General features: G+C 38.4%; 1 pseudogene; it reads left to right on the top strand.

The window, feature by feature from the left end:
• Positions 1 to 15,648: 15,648 nt before the first annotated feature.
• On the top strand, positions 15,649 to 16,590 carry LOC117080533 (annotated as a pseudogene).
• Positions 16,591 to 16,889: the final 299 nt, after the last annotated feature.

Genomic DNA, 16,889 nt, shown 5'->3' with positions numbered 1-16,889 from the left:
AGGAGTGGAAGTTTATTTATTTTATTTTTATTTTTATTTTTATTTTTTATTTTATTTTATTTTATTTTTTTTTTTTGAGGCAGAGTCTCGCTCTGTCGCCGGGACTGGAGTGCAGTGGCCAGATCTCAGCTCACTGCAAGCTCCGCCTCCCGGGTTTACGCCATTCTCCTGCCTCAGCCTCCCGAGTAGCTGGGACTACAGGCGCCCGCCATCTCGCCCGGCTAGTTTTTGTATTTTTAGTAGAGACGGGGTTTCACCGTGTTAGCCAGGATGGTCTCGATCTCCTGACCTCGTGATCCGCCCGTCTCGGCCTCCCAAAGTGCTGGGATTACAGGCTTGAGCCACCGCGCCCGGCCAAGTTTATTTAAAAATACTTTAGAAGAGGAAAAAAAGGAAAGTACACGTGGAAGAGACCCAAGTGGGTAAACTGAAGGATAAGTGCTGTGTTTAACCTCAATCCTAGGAGTTTATAGGCTGGCCCCTTACCCGTGATCCTTGCCTTGGAGTGGGCTGCCCACATGCACAGTGCCCTCCTTACCCTTAGGAAGTGAGCATGCCCAGTGTGTTTAGGAAATTGTACGCATGCCCATCCGAGGCTTTCTTCCCTTTCTCGGTAGTGTGCCCTCAGAAGGTCATACTCCTTCATTTTGTCTCTTAATGCACATGTCTGGAAAGTTGCTTCCTTTTGGCATCTGCATTCTATTAGCAGTTTAGTGCAACAGGTGTGGACCATCAGGAAATGGCCTCTCCCTGGTGCAAGCTGCCAATTTATCACTTTTAGAAAGGCAATGTGATAATTGCCCAACCATTGCCTAACATTCCTAGTGGGTGTGGTAGAGCCCTCTCCTGCCCAACTCATGCCTGTCTAACTACCTATAATATAAGAAAGATAAAATAAAATTCTCAAGGATGCCTTTTTTTGCAGGCAGATGAAACAGGGTAAGAATTCAATAGCAAATAGCCATGTTTTTAAATCTCTTAAGTTTCAAGCAGAAGACCAAACATAGTGTATAAGCCTGGAGAACTAAAAATAACCCTGTAACTCAAGTTGACATTGTGAGATGTATGTATACAACAATCTTCTACAACCTATGTACTTTTTTTTTTTTTTGAGACAGAGTCTTGCTCTGTCGCCCAGACTGGAGTGCAGTGGCACGATCTTGGCTCATTGCAAGCTCCACCTCCTGAGTTCACACCACTCTCCTGCCTCAGCCTCCCAAGTAGCTGGGACTACAGGCACCCGTCACCACATCCAGCTAACTTTTTTTTGTATTTTTGGTAGACACGGGGTTTCACCATGTTAGCCAGGATGATCTCGATCTCCTGACCTCATGATCCGCCCACCTCGGCCTCCCAAAGTGCTGGGATTAGAGGCGAGAGCCACCGTGCCCGGCCTGTACTTTCTTAATAGTATGTCTGATGACTAGAAATGTTCTTGATTTTAATTAAATCCAATGTATAAATTTGATTTATGTTTAGTGCTTTTTATATATTTTTAAGGATATATTTGCCTATTCTGTCACTCAGATCCAGTCGGAAGACATAAATCACACAGTAATTTGAATAGGGTTTGCAAGAGCAAATACTTACTAATTTTGTAAGGAAATCAACTTTAAAGAAGATAAAGACAATTTTGAGTAATACCCTGGAGCTAAGGGAGAATATTGAAAGAAAAAACAAACTTGGAAAATGGGGAAGGTACTCCCAAGCCTGAGGTAGAAACTTCATTTGAAAATGAATAGTCTTAGCATACTGGATGCCAGAAAAGGTCATTACATTTCATGTGTCAAGAAAGACATCTCTGTGAGGTATAGGTGAACCAAGGCTGATAGACTAAGATTCCTTTTCAGGACTGAGTAGAAGAAAGCATCAGGTTGACTGAGGCTTGTAGGGAGGGAACTATAGTTGGCATTGGCAAGCAAATGATAATCCCTCTTTGAAGTACGGGTGGGCAGCAACTCAGTTTGGACTGACAAGCTAGAAATACTCTTTCAGGGTCCAAATAGGTTACATCTGGGAAGCCAGCCCCTAGGGTAACTGCAAGATTCAGTAAGAGTCTAGTCATATGGGTATTGTTGGAATTTGATAGGGTGAGTATTACTAAATATTTCTCATACATGCCTCTGGTTTTTGCACTGTAGAAGTGACAATAATCAGAGAAGTACACAAGAATTTCTCCTACAAGCGTCCCTGCAGCACCCTCTGCTGGCCGAGTTTAACATCATGCATCTGTGAAGGAAAAATTGTCCATTGAGCCCAGTTCCATTGTTGCCGAGTAAGCGATGAAGTCTATATTTGAAACTGGGACAATAAACAGACAACGGACACATTTACTGATATTATAAATGATATTCTTCTGTGTAATTTTTGAAAGTTGTAAGGCTTTCCTTTTGATATTTCAAAATACAACACATGTAAAAAATTTTTTTTTATGAGTGATGAGGTAAGGTCAAGGTATATTTTTTTGATACGGATACATAGTGCAATCAGAACTGTGTAAAAGAAAATAAAAATTGAAGGACCTCCCCAAACTTGTGCAGAAGTGAAGACTAAGTCCTGAAGCTGAATCATTGCAACACTCTCTTCCACATGAATAACTGCTACTAACATTGTATATCAGCCAGATTGGAAAGGTAAATGGCCTCAGGCATCTGGAAAGGGCTACCCACAGATCATTCATAAGTAAATTCTTTGCTTGCCTCCCATAAACAATGACAGGCTAATTGTAACTTTAGGTCCACAATCTAGGTCTAGCTCCTAAAACTCCACACCGATTATGTTGCTTACAAGTTTATCTTCCCAGGTGCAGAAAAAAGTCAGGATTCATTTTCTTCACCTACCCAGAGACAGACTACATAATTGAGTCTTCCTTTGCTCCCTTTCTCACTTCAGACATTCACCTTATCTTAGGTAAAATGTAGATTTACTGAACACTAACTAAAGTCTCAGGAATGTAACTATTTCCCCTACTGCCCAACCTACATGCCTCTCCCTTCCCCCTTTTGAGGAAATGTATAAACACACAACTTCCGGAAAACCTTTGTGGAAATAGCCACAGATGTGTCGGTGACTTTTGTTTTTCCAAGAAGCACCCTAAAGCTGGCCTAATAAACCTTAATGATTGAGACTTATGCCTCAGTGACTCATTTTGGTTTTCAACCATTTATTGAATAAAGCATTATTCATCCCCTGTACCACAGTGCTTCTATTGTCATATGGTGTAAATGTATATATTTGGGTCTATTTCTGGTATTTCTCTTCTCTTCCATTGGACATAATTTTCTATCATTTGCACTAATCCATGACTGTTGTTAATTATGATTTTACGTTAGGTTTTGTTATAAGGTAGTGTGAGGGCTACTTCTTCAAATGCCTTAACTATGTTGGTATTTGATATGGTTAGGCTTTTTGTCCCCACTCAAATCTCAACTTGAATTGTAATTCGCATTATCATCATAATCATCACATGTCAAGGGAGAGACCAGGTGGAGGTAATTGAATCATGGGTGCTGTTTCCCCCATGCAGTTCTTGTGATAGTGAGTGAGTTCTCACAAGATCTGATGTTTTCATAAGAAACGCCTTACCCTTTGCTTGGCACTTCTCCTTCCTGCTACCTTGTGAAGAAGGTGCCTTTCTTCCCCTTCCCCTTCTGACATGATTGTAAGTTTGCTCAGGCCTCCCTAGCCATGCTGAACTGTTAGCCAATTAAACCTCTTTCCTTTATAACTTAACCAGTCTCAGGCAGTTCTCTATAGCAGAATGAAAATGAACTAATACAGTAAATTGGTACCAGGAGTGGTGTGCTGCTATAAGGATACATGAAAATGTGGAAGCGGCTTTGGAACTGTGTAACAGGTAGAGGTAGGAACAGTTTGGAGGATTCAGAAGAACACAGAAAAAAATGTGTCTTCCTGGAGACTTGGAGGGCTTAGAAGATAGGAAGATGTGGGAAAGTTTGGAACTTCCTAGAGGCTTGTTGAATGGCTTTGATGAAAATACTGATAGTGATATGGACAATGAAGTCCAGGCTGAGGTGATCTCAGATGGAGATGAGGAATTTGTTGGGAACTGAAGTAAAGGTGTCTTTACTCTTGCCATGTGTTAGCCAAGAGACTGGTGACATTTTCCCCTGGCACTACAGATCTGTGGAATTTTCAACTTGAGAGAGATAATTTAAGGTATCTGGCAGAAGAAATCTCTAAGTGGCAAAGTGTTCAAGAGGAAGCAGAAAATAAAAGTTTGGAAAACTTTCAGCCTGATGATGCGATAGAAGAGAAAAACTCATTTTCTGGGGAGAAATTCAAGCTGCTGCAGAAATTTGCACTGGTAATGAGGAGCCAAATGTTAATCACCAAGACAATGGGGAAAATGTCTCCACAGCATGTCAGAGACCTTCATGTCAGCCCCTCCCATCACAAGCCCAGAGGCCTAAAAGGAAAAAACGGTTTCATGGACCAGTCCCGGACACCCGCTGCTCTGTGTAGCCTTGGGACATGATACCATGTGTCCCAGAAACTTCAGCTTCAGCCATGACTAAAGGGGGCCAAGGTACCACTTGTGCTATTGCTTCAGAGGGCACAAGCCTCAAGCCTTGATGGCTTCCACATGGTGTTGAGCCTGTGCATTCAGAGAAGTCAATAATTGAGGTTTGGAAACCTCTGCCTCGATTTCAGAAGATGTATAGAAATGCCTGGATGCTCAGGCAGAATATTGCCACAGGGGTGGAGCCCTCATGGAGAACCTCTCTTAGGGCAGTGCAGAAGAGAAATGTGGGGTCAGAGCCCCAACATAGGGTCCCCACTGGGATACTGCCTAGTGCAGTTTTGAGAAAAGGGCCACCATCCTCCAAACCCCCAGATTGGTAGATCCAACAACAGCTTTCATTATGCACCTAGAAAATCCGCAGACACTCAAAAGCTGCCCACGAAAGCAGCCGGGAAGTGGGCTGTACCCTGCAAAGCCACAGGGGCAGAGCTTCCCAAAACCATAGGAGCACACCTCTTGCATCAACATGACCTGGATATAAGACATGGAGTCAAAGGTGATCATTTTGAAACTTTAAGGTTTAATGACTGCCCTGTTGGATTTGAGACTTGCATGAGGCCTGTAAGCCCCTTTATTTTGGCCAATTTATCCCATTTGTAAGGAGTATATTTACTCAATGCCTACACCCCCATTTTATCTAGGAAGTAACTAACTTGCTTCTGATTTTACAGGCTCATAGGTTGAAGGGTCCTGTCTTGTAAACTCAGATAAGACTTTGGACTTGAATTTTTGGGTTAATGCTGGAATGAATTAAGACTTTGTGGGACTCTTGGGAAGGTATGATTGGCTTTAAAATGTGAATATGACATGAGATTTGCAAAGGGCCAAGAGCAGAATTACATTGTTAGGTTTTGTGTCCCCACCCAAATCTCATCTTGAATTATAATCCCCATAATCCCCACATCTCTAGGGAGAGAACAGGTGAAGGTAAATGAATCATGAGTGCAGTTTGCCACATGTAGTTCTCATGAGAGTGAATGAGTTCTCACAAGATCTGATGGTTTTATAAGGGGCTCTTTCTCCTTTGCTCAGCACTTCTTCTTTCTGCCACCTTGTGAAGAAGGTGCCTTGCTTCCCCTTAGCTTCCTGCCATGATTAAACTGTGAGTCAATTAAAACTCTTTCCTTTGTAAATTACCCAGTCTAGGGTAGTTCTTTATAACAGTATGAAAATGAACTAATGCAGCATTTGTGTTTATATACTAAGTTTTATATAAAGTATTAAATTTCTACAAAATTCTAAACTCGATTTGTAAACTAATTTAAAGTGATTAGCCACTTTTATTATATGAAGTCTTCTAATCTGTCAACAGGGTACATCCCTTGATTGAAAAAATTTGTCTTAAGTTTCTCTCAATAATATTTGAAATTTTAAGTGTGAAAGTCTTGTACTTCTTTTACTAGGTTTTAATGTCTCTGTATTTTTGACACCGTTATAAGTATTATACTTTAAATTTTAATTTCTACTTGCTTTTGGATATAAGCATATGCTTTTTGGATATGAAAAAGATATCTACCTACCCTGATCAATTAACTTATTGGTTCTCATTACTTATAGTGAGAGTATTTTGCATACAGTTCAATAATATTGTCTATGAGTAATGATGAGGCTTTATTTATTTCCTTCTAATCGTAGTGTCTTTTATATATTTTATTCACCCAATTGTCTTGACTGAGGCTGTAGTAAATTTTAGAACTGAGTATAGTGAGTACATTCTTCTTTCTGATCTCTGGGAAAAATAACTTTAATATTTTATGTTCATTGTACTTTTTAAAAAGTCAAGGAAATATACTTCTATTTCTAATTTAATATATTTGTGTGTTATCAGTATTAAATTTAGCATTTTTATCATAAATCTAGATTATTAAATTATTTTATTCTTCTTGTGTTAACATAATGAATTATATCATGTGATTTTTGCGTGTTCTATGTATTCAATGCCTGAATTAAATTCAATAGGATCAAATGTGTGTGTGTGTGTGTGTGTGTGTGTGTGTGTAATCACAGATTAGATTTAGATTTGGTAATACTTTATTTTATATTTTGTAGTCAATTTTATGGGATATATTCATCTTTAATATTTATTTTCCTTTTTAGTTGATACACAATATTTTATATATTTATGAGGTATATGTGATATTCTGTTACATGCATAGAATGAGTATTTATATGTGTTGGGAACAACTTAAGTCCTCTCTTCCAGCCACTCTGAAATATATAATGCATTGTTGTTAACTATGACTTTCTGTAATGCTTTAATGTGCTTGTAAAATACAGGTTATGCTTGCTTCATAAAAGTTCTTTTATTTTATTTTATTTTATTTTATTTATTTATTTATTTTTTTTGAGACGGAGTCTCGCTCTGTCGCCCGGGCTGGAGTGCAGTGGCCGGATCTCAGCTCACTGCAAGCTCCACCTCCCGGGTTCACGCCATTCTCCTGCCTCAGCCTCCCGAGTAGCTGGGACTACAGGCGCCCGACACCTCGCCCGGCTAGATTTTTTTGTATTTTTTAGTAGAGACGGGGTTTCACTGTGTTAGCCAGGATGGTCTCGATCTCCTGACCTTGTGATCCGCCCGTCTCGGCCTCCCAAAGTGCTGGGATTACAGGCTTGAGCCACCGTGCCCGGCCTATTTTTTTATTTTTTATTTTTTATTATACTTTAAGTTCTAGGGTACATGTGCATAACGTTTATATCATGTATAACTCCCCAATGCAATCCCTCCCTCCTCCCCCCTCCCCCTGATAGGCCCCAGTGTGTGATGTTCCCCTTCCCGAGTCCAAGTGATCTCATTGTTCAGTTCCCACCTATGAGTGAGAACATGCGGTGTTTGGTTTTCTCTTCTTGTGATAGTTTGCTAAGAATGATGGTTTCCAGCTGCATCCATGTCCCTACAAAGGACGCAAACTCATCCTTTTTGATGGCTGCATAGTATTCCATGGTGTATATGTGCCATATTTTCTTAATCCAGTCTGTCACAGATGGACATTTGGGTTGATTCCAAGTCTTTGCTATTAGGTGATCCCTCTTTTTACAGTCTCTAGAAATACATGAGCATTTTTTTGTTATTCTTTAGTTAAATGTCCCAAATGATTTATTAAAGATGCTATCTGGGCCTGGAGTTTTCTGTCTGTATTACTTTTAAACAAAGATTTCAAGAAAGACATAAATTCCTGATGATCCACAGAACGCTAATTTCAGGTGGAAACTTGTGGTACATTATTTCCTAAATATTGTTCTCTTCTCTCATTAAACTCTATCACGTTAGAAATTTTCAACATGTCTGTGTGTCAATTATTTTGTTTTTGTTTTTTTTTTTCATTTTTTTTTTCTTGGTACCTCACTTTAAGTTTTAGCAAAAGGTTAGAGTGAAGGCTTGATCTTGCTCAACTAAGACTCCTTCAGGAAAGAATCTCTGTTTCTATCACTCATGGCACTGAATCCTGTGACTACATTATGTCTCAATAAACAAACAGATTCAGCGAATGTAACTGTCCAATGGGCTCTTCTTGCCTGCTGCCCAGATACAGCTGATCTATCTGAGCAGGGGATTGCAATGGAGAAAGAGTTTTACATATGGAAAGCCAGCTAATTAGAAGATCAGAGTTTTATTATTATTCAAATCAGCTTCCCTAAGAATTTGGAGGCTAGGGTTTTTCAAAGATAGTTTGGAGGAAGAGGAGGGGTGGCTAAACAGTGGGTGCCTGCTGCTGATTGGTTGGGGGTGCAATCACAGGGGTATGAGAAATGGTCCTCATGAACTTGAGTATTTCTGGGTAGGACCCTAAGAGTGGTTGGCACATGTAGGTGGAGCCACTGGTCATCAGACATGCAAAAAGTCTGAAAAGATATCTCAAAAGGCCAATCCTAGGTTTTAAAATACTGATGTTATTTGCAAGAGTAATTAAGGAAGTCGGAAGTTGTAAATCTTGTGACCTCCAGAACAATGGCTGGCAATTGTTTATGTCTACACTTTAGCAGAATTCATGCTCCTCTATCCTCTTAGCCTAGTGATCTCTCATTAACTTTACAAAGGAGGCTGAGTTTTGGGGAAGGGCTATTATTATTTTAACCATAAATGTCTTCCAAAGTTAGCTTGACCCAAGCCCAGGAATAATTAAGGGAAGTTTGAAGAATAAAGGCAAAATGGAGGTTGGTTAAATCAGATCTCTTTCACTGCCAATAATGCTCCCACTGTATATTTTTTGCAAAGGTGGTTTCACATATATGGTACATTTCTATAATTAAGAGCGTGCCTTAAGAAATGTTCAGTATTAGGATATAAAATTTAAACAATTTCCAACTAGTAATTAGACTTGCACATCTTAAACCATGCTGCTCTCCATTAACATGTCAACTTGCATGCATCCTCCACATGAACTCTGCATTGGGCTCAATGATGATGTTGTCTTTCTGTGAACACACAAGAGCTTCTCAGATCACACACACACACACACACACACACACACACACAAACACACACAAACATTAGCTTACTCTTTCTTTTACTATGAATTAATAACAAGATATTTTAAAAGTGTGGATGACATTAAAATCTAAAAAAGAAATACCTCGATGTATCCATTTTAATACACTTAAATCATTTTTATTGATAAAGAAATCTTACTTTTAAATATTACATATAGTTATTTGTTTTCTCATCAGCTTAGTCAACAAGGTTTATAAAAGTTTTACTAAGAAATCCATTAATATAATTATATAATAAAAACTGATAAAAATGGGATTGAATGAGATTTGGGAGAATGGTGTTACCCTGATACACTAGGAATATGGAATCAGTGATTAATCTTCAAGAAGAAAGAGGAAATTACCATTTAAACTAAGTCTTATTCAACTCGATGGAGGTGAAAATAAGGTGCAAGATATTATTAGATAGATTGCCAATGGCTTTTCTTGTTCATATTTTCTTGTAGTTGTTTTACCTTTTCAAAGCCAGGAGAGCTAAATCTCAAAACTCAAGTTTATTTGATAAAATGCATATTTCAGAATGCCCACATATTAAATTAATGTGTGAAATGTAACTTAGACACACATTTCCAAAAATGTTTGCTTTCTTAAAAGATATATGCATGGAAATCCAAGTCATGGTTAAAGGCTCATTGATACTCATGAGTTTGGATACAGAGAAAGTAATCTTATGATTGAATTAATTAATGACTATAAAACTTGATGTACCTTTTAAAATACTTGTCAATGTCTTTGAGAGAAGTTTCCGTTCAGGATTCAAAATATGGGGTCACAGAATTGGCACACCCACAGAATACTAATAATAACTAATTTTAAAACAACCCTGTATTAAAGGAAAAGGGAATCAATTTTTGATTATCTGTTATTGATTATTAAATACATTCTAAATGCTACACATTTATTAACACATGGAATATTTACAAAAATTCTATTACTTAAAATTATTATGAAACTCATTTCATAAACGAAGAAAAAGAGGTGAAAAGACCTAAGTAGTTTTCTTAGTCACACAGGCAGTTAAGTGCCAGAATCGGAATTCAAAGGTAAAGAACCTCTGAATTTACAGTGTTCTTTACTGTAATTGGTCTAGAGTTAATGTGCTTGGCCTTCATACTACCCACAGATTTAAACATAGAATTTCAATTTTTAGTGTAGTTTTGTTTTTCTCTCCTTAAAACAGGATTTTTCAACATTGACACTATTGCCGTGGGACTGGATGAGTCCCTGTTGTGAGTCACTGTCCTGCACATTGTAGAATGTTTAGAAGTATTGTAGGTAAGTACACATGACATGCCAGTAACACTTTCCCAATTACTACAACTGAAAATGACCCCAGACATTGTCAAACACCCCTTTGAGGCAAAATCCTTCTTGTTAAAAATCACTGCCTTAAATCCAACATTTTCCAGAAATTCATTTCCAAATTGAGTTCTGCAGAACACAAATTTCAGATGTTAATAAATGCTGTCTGTATAAAATATGTTTGAAAAGACTGGGTTAAACTATATTACACAGGTTTCTGTAATGCTTGATTTCTGTAAAATGTTAGATGTTAATGGGGCCTACTTACATTCACACACAGTGGAATGACTATGTGACGTTTCCTCCAAACATAATTGATTGATGTGTGTTTGGTGTTTCGGCCATTAATTCTATTATAATAGTGGTCTATTGTAAATATTAGAAAAATCTAATAAAAGTGTGTGAAAACATTAAAGATTTTGACAAGGAAAATGCCATAACATAAAATGCTAGAAGAGTCAAATTTGATAGACTGATAAGAAAATATGTTGTATGAGGTAGCTGTAGTATCCCTAAAAAACACCATAAAGTCATTTTCTCCTGAATCAAGATTTTATTGGAAATGACTTGAATTGATCTGGCACTGAAGAAAATGGAAACAAAAATGATGGACCTTAGAGGTAGTTTATATTGTGGTTAGGAACATATAGATTAATTACATCATGAGTTTTAAAAAAATCAGAAAAAAACACATCAAGAAACATCAATGGCATAACCGAGATACATTTTTTAGTGGCAAACGTGAAGTGCAATTGAGAAAGAGGACAAGTAAAATGTTGGATTTTCATCTAAATTGAAGGAGGTTTGCCAAACCTGTTCTCCATGATCATCTCTATTACCTGTGTAATTTGTGAATTACACACCCTTTACAATAATACTTTGCAGGGATTTATGTCTTTGCTAGATAGTGATAATATGGGAGTGTAACCTTTTGTATCATATCACATCTTCATCTTTTCTTTCATTGAATGCTCAGAGGCAGATTTGTGGGTCAGTGCAAGTAGCAGTTGTTGCAGGATGATGATGGTAGAATGTTTACCCTTCTGTCCGGTGGCTGGTAAAAGAATTGGGTATTATGGACCAACCGCATGTGGGTCCCATACCCCTTTATAATTTACAAGTGCTATAATAAGCATGACTTTTGAGTGATGAATTTCTACTTTACACACATGATTTTATATTTTTTGTAACAGTTCAACAAAGTATGTCCTAGTATATGGTTGTAAAAAATTTGGCCTAAATACAGAATAATTTTCTCAGCATACAAGGGCTAGCAAATGCTGTATCTGTTTACTTAGAGCGCAAACTTTTTTTATACATCATTCTGACTGACTAAGCCCATTGTTTTACATCTTTATCACATGATCCTCAGAATACTTCTCAATTACTTCCTAATCTGGACTTCTGGATTGGGAAGCTGGCATGACCATCTCTTGTCCTGGAGCAGGATAAATAGCTCTTTCAGCACTGATGTTAGTTATTCCCCCTAGAGGTTGTAATGAAAAAAAAAAAAAGAGTGGTCCTGGGGGAACGGGCTAGTGAAGATGGGCAAACAGGCCAGAGTAGTTAAAGCAAGTAGTGCTGATAAAGCACCCAGCTGGATAAAGTCAAGAATATCAAAGGCAAAAAAGCTTTATCTTGGCTCTGGAGTTACTGAGGAAGAGACTGATGCCTTACTCAGGACATCTATGCTTCCTTGAAGGACTACCTGCCTTAGGATACACTGTGTATTTTATTATTCTTCTATGCCCATCTTCAGTGACTTTCTTAACCTACAGGCAGTCTCTAAGCTTGACAGACTGGAAACCCAGCCAACCTGCAGTAGGGTGAGGCGTCTGCACTTGAGGGCTCAGGTGTGCCTGCAGGAAGGTTTTGAGGTGAGAAAAATGGGTAAGAGATTACTACATTATATATTTGAGGAATCTAGGAAGTGTAAGTAAAGGTCAAAAAGTAGGAATGACTTCTACTCATGTGAAATAACTGTTCTAGAATAGGTCAGAGGTACAGATTTACCTTCCTCCAAAGGAATCAGACTAGTCCCTTCGAAAGTTGCTCAGAAGAACTCTGGGAAGGAATTACCATTGCAAACTCACTTCTAGGCACAGATAGCACCTATAGTGGAAACCCATGTATTGAAATATCTGTTTTCTCAAAATATTACTACCTGATATTAACTAAAACCTGTAATGTTAAAACTGAAGTTGATGATCATAAAGTTGATGATTTGAGTGCCTCGTCTATTTTGTGTTACATATAGCATACACACTTAACAATATTAAGAGGGAAAAAGGAAATTTTAATTTTAGCTCTCTGTCTACTAGTCTGTACAAGATAATTCTTAAGAGAAGCCATGGGAGGTAACATCTTTACATGTGATAACTTGGGTACTCCAGACAGCACCTGCTTTTGTGTCACTGCTGTGTTTGGCTGATATGCTTAAGAGCATGGCTACTTCAGCATCTTAATTAACAATTTGCTTCATTTAAGTCCAAAGTATCTCCTAAATCTTAGATATTGTTCCAGGCACTTTACATACGTTTGCTTGAATCTCTTAAGTATTATATAAAGTATGTAAAGTAATACAATTGCCTGTTTGTTTATACTCAAAGGGGTTTAGTAACCTTTCCAAAGAGGTAGTAAATAATAACTGTCAGCTGACTTTCTCTGAATCTAGAGACGTAGCTACTGAGAGTTGGGTGCCTGTGTCTACATCTATCAGGGAAGTGAGATTATGACTACCCTAAGCTAGGCACTTTCATAAAAAGAAGTGGGGAAGAGTTATTTAAGAGGGAAGACCTGGTGTGCCTAGGCAGGACAGAGATGCTGAAGACTGCTGAAAGATTTGATGGTGGGTATCAAGAAAGAAAGCATAATTATGTGAGAGTGCCAAAGTGATAACATAGTGTTCAATAATGAAGCAGACCAGAAGTTTATAACATAAAAATCTGGGAAAGTGAAGGAGGTGTATAAAGATCATTTTCTATAACTAGTATAGTATATAAATCACTAAATGTAGGATGGGAATGCATAAAATAATTCTCCTCTATTCTTCGTTTTGTACCTGCTCATAAAAAGTAAGGAAAAGGGTACCAGATTGCACAATATTTGTCGTCTCTGTAGAATGATACAGAATTTGTTATTTTATAATTAATTATGTCTATTAGGGGAAACAATGAACTGTGATTATATTTGTGGAGAAGGGTAGGTTGGAAAATGAACCATGTAAATTTTGGAAAAACTTGGAAATAAAGTATGCTAAATAAACATTTTCTTGATGTTTTGCGCCCAGAATAACTGGAATCAGGTGGCCATTATGATGTTAAGTAACAGGTTTCTAGGGCTTTTGCTGTAATGCCTATCTTCTCCAGTTCATGGTGATATCTGTCTGTTTCCTACAGCTCATCTGATGTATTGTGGTAATTGAGCCCTGAGAACATAAATCTTTTATTTTCTTTCTATAATTTGGCATTGTGTTCTTTTTTTTTTTTTTTTTGAGACAGAGTCTTGCTCTGCTGCCCAGGCTGGAGTGCAGTGGCAGGATCTCAGCTCACTGCAAGCTCCACCTCCCGGGTTTACGCCATTCTCCTGCCTCAGCCTCCCTGGTAGCTGGGACTACAGGCGCCCACCACATCGCCCGGCTAGTTTTTTGTATTTTTAGTAGAGACGGGGTTTCACCGTGTTAGCCAGGATAGTCTCGATCTCCTGACCTCGTGATCCGCCCGTCTCGGCCTCCCAAAGTGCTGGGATTACAGGCTTGAGCCACCGCGCCCGGCCGTGTTCTTTGTTTTTATAGAAAATATATCACTATCTCTTCCACACACCTCAAATTTATCATAACCAAACAGGAATTATCTGGCCCACTGGTTTCACTAAATCTCTAGGCAGGTCTTTTGTTTGTTTTAATAAATGACAGGAAAAAGATTATCAAATAAATAAATCTATTCTGGATTTCTTTCTTTTTCTCACTCTTAGCATATGATGATCTACGTTACAGACATTATGTTTTTCTTCCCATGTACTATTCATTCCTCATAATACCCACGGTTAGATTTCACTTTCATCCACTTCTTTTAATGACTACAATAGTCTCCTAACAGGTTTCCTTGCCTTCTCTCTTGTCAGCCTTTAGACCACTCTTAACGTTGATTGTATTTTGACATAGATATATTATAAATCTGGTCATGTTGTTTATTGTTACAATGAGCACATTGTGTCCTCTAAGATTATATCCATGCTCTCATATTTACACACAAGTTCCTTCAGAAATTCAGGTTCACTTCTTTTTAACCTTAGCTTCAAGAACCATATGAAGAGCCATCTATCCTATAGCTTTACTCAATTGTAGTGACTTACATTTGCAATACTCTCTAATATCTTACTGTATTTACATGGATTTTAATCAGTACAGGATGTACATCATGGCTCTTTTATACTATCCCCCTAGTATTTGTCATTTGAGACCTAATTTAAGAATCTCCTTCAATACATCTTCCCTGACCTGCCTGGATGGGGTTAGTTGTCTCTTCTGTGTTTTAAATCATGTGTTTTTTTTTTATTTTCTTTTTTTTTCAATATCAACTTCAAAATGTTTAACTCTTAATTTTAACTTATCTGTCCACTAGTTTGTACATAGTTGATGTCATTTCTTACATATTTCTCTGTTTTTTAACACTACCAGATTTCCTTTAATAAAGTATGTTCTCAGTTTCAGTGGTGTGCACCTGTAGTTCCAGCTACTCAGAAGGCTGAGTTGGGAGGATTGCTTGAGAACAGGAGTCTGATGCTAGCCTAGGTAACATAGTGAGATCCCATCTCTAAAAAAAATGATCTTGTAATCCCAGCACTATGGGAGGCTGAGGTGGGGGGGATCACAAAGTCAAGAGATTGAGACCATCCTGGCCAACATGGTGAAACCTTGTCTTTACTAAAAATATAAAAATTAGCTAGGCGTGGTGGCACACATCTGTAGTCCCAGCTACTCGGGAGGTTAAGGCAGGAGAATCACTTGAACCCGGGAGGCGGAGGTGGCAGTGAGCCAAGAGTGCATCACTGCACTCTAGCCTGGCGACAGAGCAAGACCAAACAAACAAACAAACAAAAAACCTCAATAAATGCACAGTGAAGAAAACTAATCGGTAAAATAATAAATAACAGGTGGGGTAATTAGATATAATGAACACAGACATGATCAAAACCATTAAACACACAGCAGCATAAATTAAAGTATTGCTTCTTGTTACAATTTTGACTTTTACCCTAATTTTCCATATTCCTGTTTCCTCACCTAGACTCTAGGTTCATCCATTAGCACAATGTCTGTCTTCAATAGTTCTGCCTTATACCCTCGCTTCCTCCTAATGGGCCTCTCAGGCCTTGAAAGCAGATATGACTTGATTTCCCTCCCCATCTTCTTGATTTATGCCACCTCAATTGCCGGGAACATTACCATCCTCTTCATTATCAGAACCGAGTCTTCCCTCCATCAACCAATGTATTACTTTCTGTCAATGCTGGCATTCACTGACCTGGGCCTATCTACCACTACCTTGCCTACCATGTTCAGTGTCTTCTGGTTCCATGTGCAGGAGATCTCCTTCAATGCTTGTCTGGTCCAAATGTACTGCATTCATGTTTTCTCAATTACCGAGTCAGCTGTACTCTTGGCTATGGCCTTTGACCGCTTTATAGCAATCTGAGAACCATTGCGCTATGCAGCCATCCTAACCAATGATGTAATCATTGGGATTGGGTTGGCAATTGCTGGAAGGGCCTTGGCTCTGGTCTTTCCAGCTTCCTTCCTCTTGAAGAAGCTTCAATATCATGATGTCAATATTCTGTCCTACCCTTTCTGCCTGCACCAGGACCTCATAAAGACAACTGTATCCAACTGTCAAGTCAGCAGCATCTATGGCCTCATGGTGGTCATCTGTTCCATGGGACTTGATTCAGTGCTTCTCCTCCTATCCTATGTCCTTATCCTGGGCACAGTGTTGAGTATAGCCTCCAAGGCAGAGAGAGTGAGAGCCCTCAATACTTGCATTTCCCACATCTGTGCTGTACTCACCTTCTATACACCAATGATTGGGTTATCTATGATCCATCGCTATGGACAGAATGCTTCCCCAATTGTCCATGCGCTGATGGCCAATGTCTACTTGCTGGTTCCACCTCTCATGAACCCCATTGTCTACAGTGTTAAGACCAAGCAGATTCGTGACAGAATCCTCAAGAAATTCAAGAAACACGAAGCGTAGATGACAGAGATTCTGAAACATATCTTTCCCTCCATTCCCCTTATATTTGTGAGAAGATTTCATATAATGTGGAATTTAGAATTCACATATTACCAATGATATTTTGACTTTAAGATACTGGACCTAAACCTCAATAATTGTAAATCTGTATATTTTCAATAGAGAGAATAAAGGTGTAGTTATATTTTATGGTGAAGTTATTCATTATACACTGTGAAGGCCCTCAATATATCTGAGAAAGATTTAGGTTTCAAAAGTTTTCCTAGACTTTTTAACCTAATACAAAAAATTTTTAAATA

This window comes from Trachypithecus francoisi, unplaced genomic scaffold, assembly GCF_009764315.1.
Source record: "Trachypithecus francoisi isolate TF-2019V2 unplaced genomic scaffold, Tfra_2.0 Lachesis_group8, whole genome shotgun sequence".
Taxonomy (NCBI): domain Eukaryota; kingdom Metazoa; phylum Chordata; class Mammalia; order Primates; family Cercopithecidae; genus Trachypithecus; species Trachypithecus francoisi.
Note: the sequence above shows the minus strand (reverse complement) of the source record. Positions and strands in the feature narration are given on the sequence as shown.